Below are 12,027 nucleotides of genomic sequence, written 5' to 3'. Positions count from 1 at the left end.
TTATTGGATTAGTATCTGTGGCTTTCGCTACACATCCTAGAGATCGAACCTGTTGAGATACAGGCCTGTAACCTGTGGAGGAAACGGGATCCGGAGAGGGACTTGGTGACGGACTGTGGACTCTGTTGTATACTAAAAATACTATAACGATATCACACTGATTTGGGCACTATAATACATAAATAACGGGATAGCTACGAGTCGGATCGCACCCTCGGGTCTCTTGTGGAACATTTTTCCCTATCTACATATTTTGTTAATGCCCCGTGCAGGGACCTGGAAAACGTGGCTTTAAATAAAAATCATTGTCTTTTGATCTATTGGTCTTCTATACTATTTTCTCATACCAAAAATACTATAAACAGTCACTGATCACTTAAACTTTAACTTCTCGGTACTTTCATACGGAATTCACAATTACAAGAGACATATGCGGTTATAAGTAATCAGACAGATTTTTGAATCTTTTTCAAGTCTATAGAATGCGGTTTAACATATAACAGTATAATATAAAACGTTTACGGCTGGATTAGCAATCGTAATTGGGAACCACAGAAACTTCTAAAAATATCTGAATCTTAGATTATATATTTAAATGTAAAAGACATCGACATGATTGAAACTTTCATTGGTCATGACAAATTGAATTAGAGGATGCATATCATAAGCTTTGTATGTATCGGTATACTAAAACAGCTAAATTATAAGGTTGAGGGATAAAAGGAAATTTTACATTTTCCACACATTTCATAAGCAAAGCAAGTTTCTGCTTTTCCGAGACTGTCTATTTCCCGAGGTGAAGCCGCCCTATTACATTTGGCGCCATAGACCACTACTCCATGTGGAATAACTGGAGGCTTCTTGGGGAGAGGTGGGGTGGTTTGTGTTGCAGTACGAATACACTTGAAAGAGGGGAGCAGGTTTAAAATTTGCTATGATCACCTTTTAGCAACGCGCTAGGGGGATTTCTCTTTAGCTCAGCCGGTTGTAGAGCGGCGGACCAGTTACGTCCGGGGTCGCGGATTGGGAGCCCAGCTGGCGGTACACTATATAGCTACTGTCCCCCTGTTTCATAATAATGATATCTTTGTTCGTGTACACAATGTATGTGTACAGATATCATTTTTTTTCATGAGCCCGGTGTGCTATATTATTTTATATATGGACTGGCGGTAGAAACGTCGCTGCTTCGGTACTTCATTAGCTCATCACATATAACTCTCGGAAGAATAAAGAAAAACAGTTGAAAGGGGTCTAACAAAACTGGTATTTGTTATATAGTTTAACACATTCCCGACGTTTTATCTTTGATCTGGAGCTGCACTGAGCGAGTAGTTAAGATGTTCTCGGCATAATAACATTAAACCTTTTCCTCTGGGTTGCGAGATCGAATCCCATCCTTCACCATCTGTGTAGGTCCTAAAATGACCATGGCTGCTTATATGACATTAACCGAATCAATTTCAAATAAATCACAACTTACTGGCTATATTTGAACTCATTTTCATGAATAAATCATGCATTTTTGTATCTAAGACTTTATCATTTATGCATTTAAGTGTTCTGTCCTAAGCTTTAAAGCTGCAAAAAATTCTAATTGAAGACAGTCACTAAATGAAAAGGATTTGCAACACAAAAATAAATTAATTAAGTTCAGTCCTTCATAGACGTATGAAGGAAAAGAGTAGGCGATCACAAAGTCGGATTTAGTATGAAAACAAAGAAAATGTATTTATGATAGTTTCAACTCCACTAACAATGCATGGGTTTTAGCTCTACAAAGTAAAATAAGAGCTAAAATAAAATTTAGCAGTATTGCCAAAAATTGTGATATTTATTTCTACAGGGCCATGGCCCAGAAGTCCAGTCGTTATGTACAATTTCATGTCACATTTGTTATAGTATAAACCGAGAACGTTTACAGTACATACACTTTATTATTGTTGTTATGATAACAGAACATTCCATATTTATTTCTGTGCCTTTGAATGATTTTCACAGCTTAAATCATCAAAGTGTTTGGTTTTCTACAGAATACTGAATAATAAAAACATGCGAACACTTTCTATCAGTTCAATTTCTTAATTCAAAACAATAACTTAAATGATATAAATAGTTAATATATATTGAGATAAATGACAATGGAATTAATTTCACCTGACTGTAATAGTTTTCAGGTTCTGAAAGTAAACATGTTTCGTAGTTGTCTCATATTAGTTCATTTGATAGGAATATAAATACATAAACTTAAATTTATTCCATCGATGGCTTATATATATCTATCTCTAAATACATGTATGTATAACTAACAGCAAGACGGCAAGAAAATGTCATGTACGAAAAATTTCGTCTCCTCAATCTCCTATATCGCCATGCAATGTTATCTGTAATTGAAGAGTGTACATGTACCTCCACATCGGGACGACACAGTATATATGTGAACCACACAGGTATCAAAGGTAAAGGAACAGCTTAGTCACAAGTCCACTAATCAAGATCAGAGGAGAAAATCCATGGACGCCGTTACCTGTGAAAATTAAAAGATTAATTCTATTTTATTTCTCAATTTTTATTGAAGATATGTGACATTTCGTGTATTTGGGTATTTGAGGTAACAATGGTTGTGCCTGTTCTTCTTTTTATTGTTGTAAAAGTTGAAACAAAATGATCCATAGTTCCCGTTATTATTAGTCTATAACTTCATTATTTGTAGTAATATTAATTGTATCCCTTTAATCAACCTTCTGTATCATCTTCATAGTCATGGGACCAGGAAGAACAGGGTTTATCCTTTAAGTTATTACGTATTGATAACATCATCGCATAAGTCCGTGCTGAAAAAGTTTTAGAACTTTTAGAATCAAATTTCAAAATTATCGATCAAGCTTAATTGCACCATTAAAATCACGTACAGATATAGAAATACCAATTATCAACTGTATGTAATATAAATGATATCATCTAATCAAAGGACCTTACTTACCAGAGTTGTGAGCTGTCCCATTTGTAGTTGTACCTAAAACGAATCGCATTGATTGAAATCACTTACTTTTAATATCTTTTTTTCATTTTTTTTTTTTTTTTTGCAAATTTATAATATAAATGTCCTTTTGGCCGTTGGTCGATGGATAGTAATTAAAGTTTAACCTAAATATGTTCTTATTGACGCCCATTTTGTATTTGCACATTGAAAAGTTATCTACTCTTGCTGGTAGGTAGTGATTGTGACGTCACGTGTTTGTGAGGTTAACGTCATACTTTTCAGAGAAAAACGATGAGTTGCGCATTATAATGACGTAACAATCGATACCTACCAGCAAGGAAGCTCTGTAATATGCAAAGACGGAATAAGGACAAAGTGAGAAAGTATAACTGATATCCAATCGAAGTTTAATCTGATCTATTAACTTTTCAAAACAATTTTACCCTATGTGCCCATTTATTTAGCCTCTTACTTGTTTTAACTAAGTACATCAAGTGACAGTCGATGTCCTTCTGATGGGGTATGTACAATGTTGATAGTTAACAAGTCTGTGAAATACAGGATAAAGTCAAAACGAATTTCCTTCCAAAGAAAGTATTTAACTAGTTGTACTTTTGAAGTCATACTAAAAAAAAGCATGCGAAGAAATTAATTTAATCTATAGGAATCCTAAAACGGCCACCCGGCTAGCTATGTCCGTAGTTACATTTCCACGCAGCCTCGCTTTCGAAGGGTTAGGTGAATTTATTTTTAGAACTTTTTCATTGTTTCAATGGTCAGAACTGGTTAACGTAAGCAGAACTTGACCGTCGTTTTGATATGTGAGGACTTTTGGAAGGCCAATGAACGCATTTAAAATGGTTTTCTTTGCCTGACTATTCACTTTAAGCATGTTGCACTATGGACTAAACTATATATTATGATACTCAATACTATCATTATCGTTTTGTTCCGAAGGATCTTTTAAAATGGTAAGTATTGGGTTTAAATAAAACAAATCACACTGAAAGGCTAAAGAAGAATACTATACCATTTTTTTTCATGTTACTTGAAGCAATAGTTATTGATATCGTTTTTACATATATTTTTTACCTCATGATAAATTATTAGATGATTATTAATGCTTAATTTCTATTGCACTTACTGTCATTGTCTTTCATTTAGTGTTTCAAAAATCTCATTCATTATGTAGTACAACCTTAAATATATGAAAGAAATGTCTGCGGATACTGAATATGCATGGAACATTCTTCAGTACTAAGAATCTAAATAATTTCAAAGTACTATTGCTTCTTTTCATATATACATTTGTCACAGAATCCGCCTGATATCCAGTAATTTCGCCCGTGTAATATTTTTGGTTATGTCACTAGTATAATATGACCTTGGTCGATTTTCATAGGCTAGAAATTCATTGTGACGTCAGACAGAAACAACAAAAAATGACGTGACTTCAGGATTACGAGGACGGTGGGACAAAATGGCGGCCTCTGCTGGATTTTAGAAATATATTTTGACGTGAAATATTCTTTGTTATAGGTATTTGTAGTTATGTGATAAAAAAGTATCTTAAGTTTGTGTTCATTTCATATGCGATTTTATGAAACTCGTCTCGAAGTTTTAGTTTTTGCTAAAAACGTCTTAGGTTCGTTTCATAAAATCTCATATGAAATAAACACTCATGTCAGATCTGTATATATAGTAAGCCTTGGTCAGATAGGCGACTGTCCGGTCGTACAAGTACAATGGGAATGGCAGTAAAAGAGGCAAATAATAAATTATCAACAAATAATATTAATAACATAAATTATATTTCAGAAGCGTTGGTACCAGTATTTACCTCTATGGGTTGTGCTTGTCACACTAGGTCCATGGGATCCTGTGAATACAAAAATATAATAGAGATTCCACTAGCACAAAGATGTCGTATTAATGTCAGAAGTAAGGTGCTTAACTCAACAGACATGGTCTCGTGAATCGTGATATCGAACACTCACGACAGGTTCTCGGAGATCGCAAGATGACGAAACGGCCATCTAAATATTCGTGTAATTTTGCTATTTATCTTTAATGGTGAAATCGTGAGATCACATTGTGCTGCAATGTATATATATATTTGAAGCGGGATAGTGATTTCGTTTTGCAGCCTCGTGATCGCCTCTCGGAGCTCCAAGTTCTCTCTATACAATGTTATATACAGAACTGTCATTTATTCTGAAAGTTGAATTAGGTCTCGAGATTGTGAGATTGATCTTGACTTGTGATCCAGCAGTCACACCTATAGGTCAAGTACGTCAAGTGGAGTAGAGTAGAGTTATACCCAAGGGACAGAGTCTCAGTAGGACTAAATAAGGCAGTGTAAGAGTGAATAACACCGACAACGTCTTTTTAGGAAGAATGAAGGGATAATCTCTAATAAAACAGAGGTAATGTTATAGTGATGTCCACATTATGATTTTCAGCGTAATAGTGCAATATCGCAATATCCTGATCTCGACCTAACGACAGGTAGTCGAAAGATCGTAAACTTTTGATCTTGCTATAAAACTTCCAAAGTGAACTTGAGATTACACGACATTTCAATACTACAGAACTCTTTCTAGTCAATTTCATGCCCCATTTGTCATATTTGATTCATAAACAAACAGTTGTGTCAGTATTTTCCTCAAGTAAACTTTGATATTTTACCAATTCATTCCTGTTCCAAGCGAAAGGTATTTAAGATATAATTTGCCAACTATAAATAAAGTTAAACAACAAGTATCAGTTTCGTTTGCATCTAAGATGACATATATTTTACCCAGCTGAGAGTCTAGCTGCCAAAATTTCCACAATATGTGTCGTTTAAAAATAATGTCATATAGCCATTATCATAGTAAAACAAACAAACAAACAAATATATAAAAAATCAAACGACTATTTCACAATGAATATGAATGAACATTTCATATCTTTCACAACGGTATTTACCTGTATGTATGGCTGCAGTTGTTGTCGTGCCAGTGGGGAGTGGTGCTGTAGTTGATGCTGCTGTCTTCTCTTAAATAGAAAAATATTTTTTCTTATTGATTTTCTTTCAGCCACTGTCTAATATATGATGTTACACATATACCAAAGTGTTTTTTTTTTTATCTAAAGACGACTTATTTTTAATATGATGATTGTCTTAAAATAATTCTGTTAATTTGTCACGAGTCATATATTTACAAGTCGTTTAAAGAATTTTGCAAAAAAATTAGTATCCATAGTTCCAACATGAATCTATTTAAGCATTGTTTGTCATAGTTTTTTAAATGGATTGATTTGTAAAATATATTGGTTGCATAGCCAATGTTGCGCGTTAGCATGACACCCACATGCATATGCATGTCAAAATATGTCAACCAATGCTTAAATTTACATTTATACTGATATTCCCTTTTATAAGAAAAGAATGAAAATATTTTTTTTACGTCTGCATAGAGAAAAAAATATCATTTGAAACACCCTGCCCCATGATCACGAAACAGACTTAAGTCTCAAACAGTCTTAAGTGTAGATGACAAATGATGTTATGTCTAAGACTTTTTCATGATACTGGGACCACATGATTTGGCAGAAAGAGTGGGTTTTAGGAATTACCGGTGTGACACCATGGACAACCGACTAAACAATAATAGAGAGATGAAATAGTCTCATCAATAAAAAGGGATATACAACGATAAATACATCCATTTCAAATATCTTAATTTGAAAATATTTTCATATTGATCAATTTTCAGAATATGTTTTTCTCTTTGAACTCTGATGAAGGTATTGGTACGTCAGAGCCTAAATGTCAATGTTAATATTGGAAATTATCATACATTGGGCTTAGTAGCAATATGTCGGTATTGTACAGTGGCAATATAATATAACTGCAATGTGTCAGTGGTGTTAATTTTAATAGTGACTTTGATAAATGAATGAAATAAGGTACATTGTAAACCTTAATTTCAATGACTCTTTCCACACACTTCAAACTTACATCGAAAATGAGGACATTATATACATTATGTGTAGGGTTACTTACCAATTGGGACGACTAGCAACATCACGCCCAAGGCAAGACACAGCAAATATGTGTTGGCCTGAAAAAAAAACTTGCATGAAAAGTTTTTTAAAAAAGTAACGTATTCCTTAAAACAGTACCGTAAGTGTTCAGTACAACTTCAAAACATAAAGAATTGGTACACCTCGATTACTTAGGAAAAAAATTATAGAATTATGAAGTATTTTTTGCATGTCAATGTTAATATCAAAAAATCCTCCTTTTTATTTTATCATTATTATCATTATTACAAGCTAACCGATACTTACATTATATATATAATTGGCTTCTTAGGTAAAATATGTTTTTCGTTTAAATATCACATACAGTGTATATAATAATGACAATAAAAAAGCCAACCGAATTTTTATAACATATATATAATTCATTTTTCACAAAAAAATAATACGGTCAGCCACTTGAAACGTCATGATATACACGTGCAAATGACACACGTAACAATTCACTAGTAAACGTTTCTGTCATAATATGCGTGCCTCTGTGTTTTGGCCGAGGTGACCAAATTTTCATTTTATGGTCTCGGAATAGCAGTTGAGACTGCTTGTTTTACACATGTTCATAGAAATTTAACTGTCGAAAACAGATATATCTAGATTTAATATCCCATAAAAAGTTACATAATATAGGACCACGATCACGATTTCATTCACTCCTACTTAAAGTGACGTCACTGGAATGTTGGGGATCAAGTCAACAAATTTAGAAATTGAATCAAACGAAAGAAATTAAACATTTATTTACTGACATCGTAATATTTTCCTATTACAACTATTACAGGAAATTCTTATTATCCGATATCGAGTTTTGTGCCCGACTAATGTCGATGTTATCGCTGAAAATGCATTGCTTCTTGGTATTATTCCGCTTCTTTTGTTGACTTAAAATTCGTAAAATGAACTTAACCCGCGAAGGGCGTCAGAACGCTTGTTTTCAACGGAAGAAACACTGTAGTGATAAAGACCTTCCAAGTGAATATTTGCTTCAGGGAAATAGGGACACAAAAAGACGATTTTCTCCAAAAGTAAATAAGTTACAATTCATTAATTTTGCTGGAACACTTAAAAAATCGTTCTGATTTCAGAACAATTGGAATTATGAAGATATCTCTAACAACATTTTTATTATTATTAATATATATAATGTAAGTTAATTATTGTTTTTTTGTTGTTGTTGTTGTTTGCTTTAATTAAAAAAATAAAATCACCATAGGTTAATTAATGATATATCAGATATCCAGTAGTAAGTATTTATTTTTATACCTTCACGTTCTTCTAATACTTACATTTACCATGATGTATTTCCTTGCCCTTCCTCTTTGATACTGATCAGTGCGTTCTGTCATAACTTTATGTACCAAATACCGCAGCGGTGAAATGACGTCACCAATATAAATGTGACCAATCGGATGTCCGTACTATTCTGTAATCACGTACCCCTGTTTTAAACAAGCGTGATGTCTTTTACCTTTAAAAACACTAGGTGGTAGCGTGCGTGTTAGTATACGGAAGAACACATCAATGCCATCTATAGGCCAGCTATGTTTGAACAACAAAGTCATTTTATCCGAAGAGTCCATTCAGACACAGGATGGGAAACAAATAGGATATTGTGTAAAAAGAATTTTGATGTCTAAATTGACCCTCTTTCGGTTATTGGTGCTTGGCATTTAGTTCAGTTGATTGTGCTCAGTCGCAGGTAATACACTGTACTTTCTATGTGATAATTGTATTTGTTTGTACCATAAAAGACAAGTTATGAATTATCTTTTTATTGGTCAAGCAAATAAGGCAATACACCAATCAAAAATTCTAAGCACATCAAATATAAAGTGATGTTTTGAAGAAGAAAATGAAACTTTCTGTCGATCTAAATAAACCAAGTAATAATCACATCTCACAAATAAAAAATATTCAAACCAATAAGGGACAAAAATAAGATATCATGACATTAGGTATACATTACTATTCGGTGCCATAATATATACATATATATATAAATATGCTACTTGCCAAATGTTATCAAAATCATAGCCGCAATACCATCGACATTTTACCATTCCTTATATTGACTATTTAATTAGTGTCATCAGGATATTCCACTGGAAATGAAAAATAATCCGCTTTCTCCCTGATGAGCCTAACCTGTATCATCCTTTAAAATTATACAATACTGTTTGCGTCCTTAATACGTTTTTAAACGCTCATTTGATTATCGGCATTGAATTGGAAAACTACAGGTTGTAATTAAACATCGTTTTTTCATCGCAACAGTGATTTGTCTATCATTTCGTCATTTCGGAAGTAAACATGCACGTGCCAATTTATGCAAATGCATTGGAATATGTTTCATTGTTAATTTTACATGTATTACTGACAAATATGAATAGGGTAACAGATTATAAGATAATGGTATACAATAAGTAGTTAGTATCATTTTATAACTAATATAATACATGATCATCGACGGAGTACAATGTTCACAATTCAAATCTAAATCTTCGGATCAACAGCAAATAGGGTATATGTAACATTTTGTTTTTAATATCTCAGAACCACTCTGAAGAATGGTGACAATTATGTCCCGTGCCTTATCAAGACAACGAGTTCACAATTTCCGGTACCAAATCGCCTAGCCAAACACACCTGTGACTGTAAACTAATAACTGAGATATATATATCTTTGAACAAACAGATTTGTGTGTCTGGGGGGATAGGGGGGTGTGTGGAAACAGTGCAGTGAAAGAAATAAAATAAAACATAGCATAACGCATTTTAATAATACCGGAAAGCATGCAGCGGTAAAAGTATTCATCCAATGCAATCAGTTTCTTAAAAAAGTATCAATCGGAATGTCCAACTTTTCTACATTTTCAATTAACATTGCAACCCTATAGAAATCTAGTTTTCTTCAGCACCTGAGGAACGATTTTGAAAATCCGCCTTTGCATAGTTATAATGAAACTTAGATAGAAAACATTAAACAAAGAGCGAAATAAATTGGTATATATTCATGATGGTACCCTGGCCCCTGGGCCATAAAACCATCTCAAAATCAATTTTACAGTCAACCTATGAAATATGACCTAACGTTTTGAAGCGCCATCTTTTAAACTTGAGACTGTTCGTAGTTTCAAGATCATGGGGCTTGGTTATCTTTAATTCCATTGACAATTGATATAACCTACATGCAAGTTTCTACTACAGTCTGTGTCACATACCGCCTCAAGACGTGTACATATGTTTAATTTACCTATGCATGTCGTTTATATAAACGACCGAGTATAAGCTCGTGCATAATGATTTGTTGACAGTATTGAGCTAACAGGTACGCGTACGCGGCGTAGAGGGCGGTGATGTGTATTGCCGTGTTTCGTATTCAATACCTGTAATTATTCTAGTATAATTATATCATATCAAAATTAGATAGTATTCTGATAGGCTTTATTATTTATATATTGTAGGAACTTTAAAAGCGGCGCAGTCATTGGCTAAACTGAATTATTGGAAAGATATCGATGCGCCACAACTCGATTTTTAATAGTAAAAGTAAGTAAAGTCACGAAAATTTATGCTAAATTGGTACCTGATTGAGCTATCTGAATTAAATTATAATCGTTATTCTATTATAAATATACATTTATATGTTCCAATAAACATGGAATGAACATGAACAAGTAATGCGGATTTAATTTGTTGAATTTGTTTTTTGAGACAACCTCCGAATTTTGGCAGTCCGTGTCGGTGTCGGTGTCCGTACTCCGTATCGGCAAATGAAAGATGTCTAATATTACTCATATCGATATTATTTGTCTTTTAAGATGGTGGTCTCCTCTTAATACTTACTTTTCACAAAAACAATAACAAACTCACGTCTTTGTACACTTAACTAGAATCAGACTAGGGTACTGGTGTTTGTTCTTAACCATATGGAATTACACTTAGAATGTGTATGATATCAGATGAGATAATTAACAAGAAATGTAAATTGTCTATATCTTTTCTTTATGAAATACAGAACAATATATTTATAGCATATTTTGATCCATGGTTATTTGTGAAAGCTAGCTGTCCTGATAAACCAGTTCATTGCTCAAAAATGAACATTTAATGAATTTGAAGTCGTATAACGAAGAGATTAAATAATCGTAATTCTTATTAGATTTTCATTAACTTTAAGACACAATTACATGGAGTGCTGGCAATGGCCATAACTCCACCATCAATATGACGTCATGGCTATACACGTATATGTAGCATGTTTATAAAATTCGAGAAAGATGTCGTGATGAGTGATTATCTATTTTGAAAATGCATGTGTTGGTAAGTAATTTAGCTATCTCTCATTAAAATAATACGATTACAAAATGTTTAAAGGCCATAAAAGGAACACCCTTATATTATTTTTTATAAAAGTATGTGTATCTGGAAATACGGTGTTTTTTTACATTAGCACAATGCCAACTATTCGACACAATGTTATTATTTGTGACACTATGTTTTCGGACACAATATCAGGACTTGACGAGTATCATTTTAAATAAACATATCTGTGTTGCCATTAGTAAATTAATTTATGACAGATTGCCAAGGTTCTGGTTACATAGAAGATACTTACAGTTAATCAAAACATGATAGTGAAATTTTCATTTTTCGTTTGCTGTAAAATTTGTGTTTATATCTTCACTAAACTCACCAAGAAAGTAATAGATGCAGCTCTTAAGATTCTATTTAAAAACCATAAACTATGTAATACTTAAATTATTTATCTTGATTTGAAAATTGTCCGTAAATTGTGATAGGCCGAATCACTTTTCGAACAACTGGGCCCTGGTGGGGTGTTTGGCACAACAAAATGTATACAAGTTTACTAATATTCATTTACTAGTATCAACACATACCGCCATTTCCCTGCATGCTGATAATAATTTACGCATTGTGAACAGGAAATAAATGTG

At 33.2% G+C, this 12,027-nt stretch overlaps 2 protein-coding genes across 2 annotated transcripts in view; both read left to right on the top strand.

The window, feature by feature from the left end:
* The window catches only part of LOC138321791 (uncharacterized), a 127,647-nt gene that overhangs the window by 58,402 nt on the left and 57,218 nt on the right, over positions 1-12,027 (top strand). The window lies entirely within an intron of this gene.
* The window catches only part of LOC138317122 (uncharacterized), a 61,468-nt gene that overhangs the window by 31,358 nt on the left and 18,083 nt on the right, over positions 1-12,027 (top strand). The window lies entirely within an intron of this gene.

Source organism: Argopecten irradians, chromosome 1, assembly GCF_041381155.1.
Source record: "Argopecten irradians isolate NY chromosome 1, Ai_NY, whole genome shotgun sequence".
Classification (NCBI taxonomy): Eukaryota; Metazoa; Mollusca; class Bivalvia; order Pectinida; family Pectinidae; genus Argopecten; species Argopecten irradians.
This window is presented reverse-complemented; position numbering and strand designations above follow the sequence as displayed.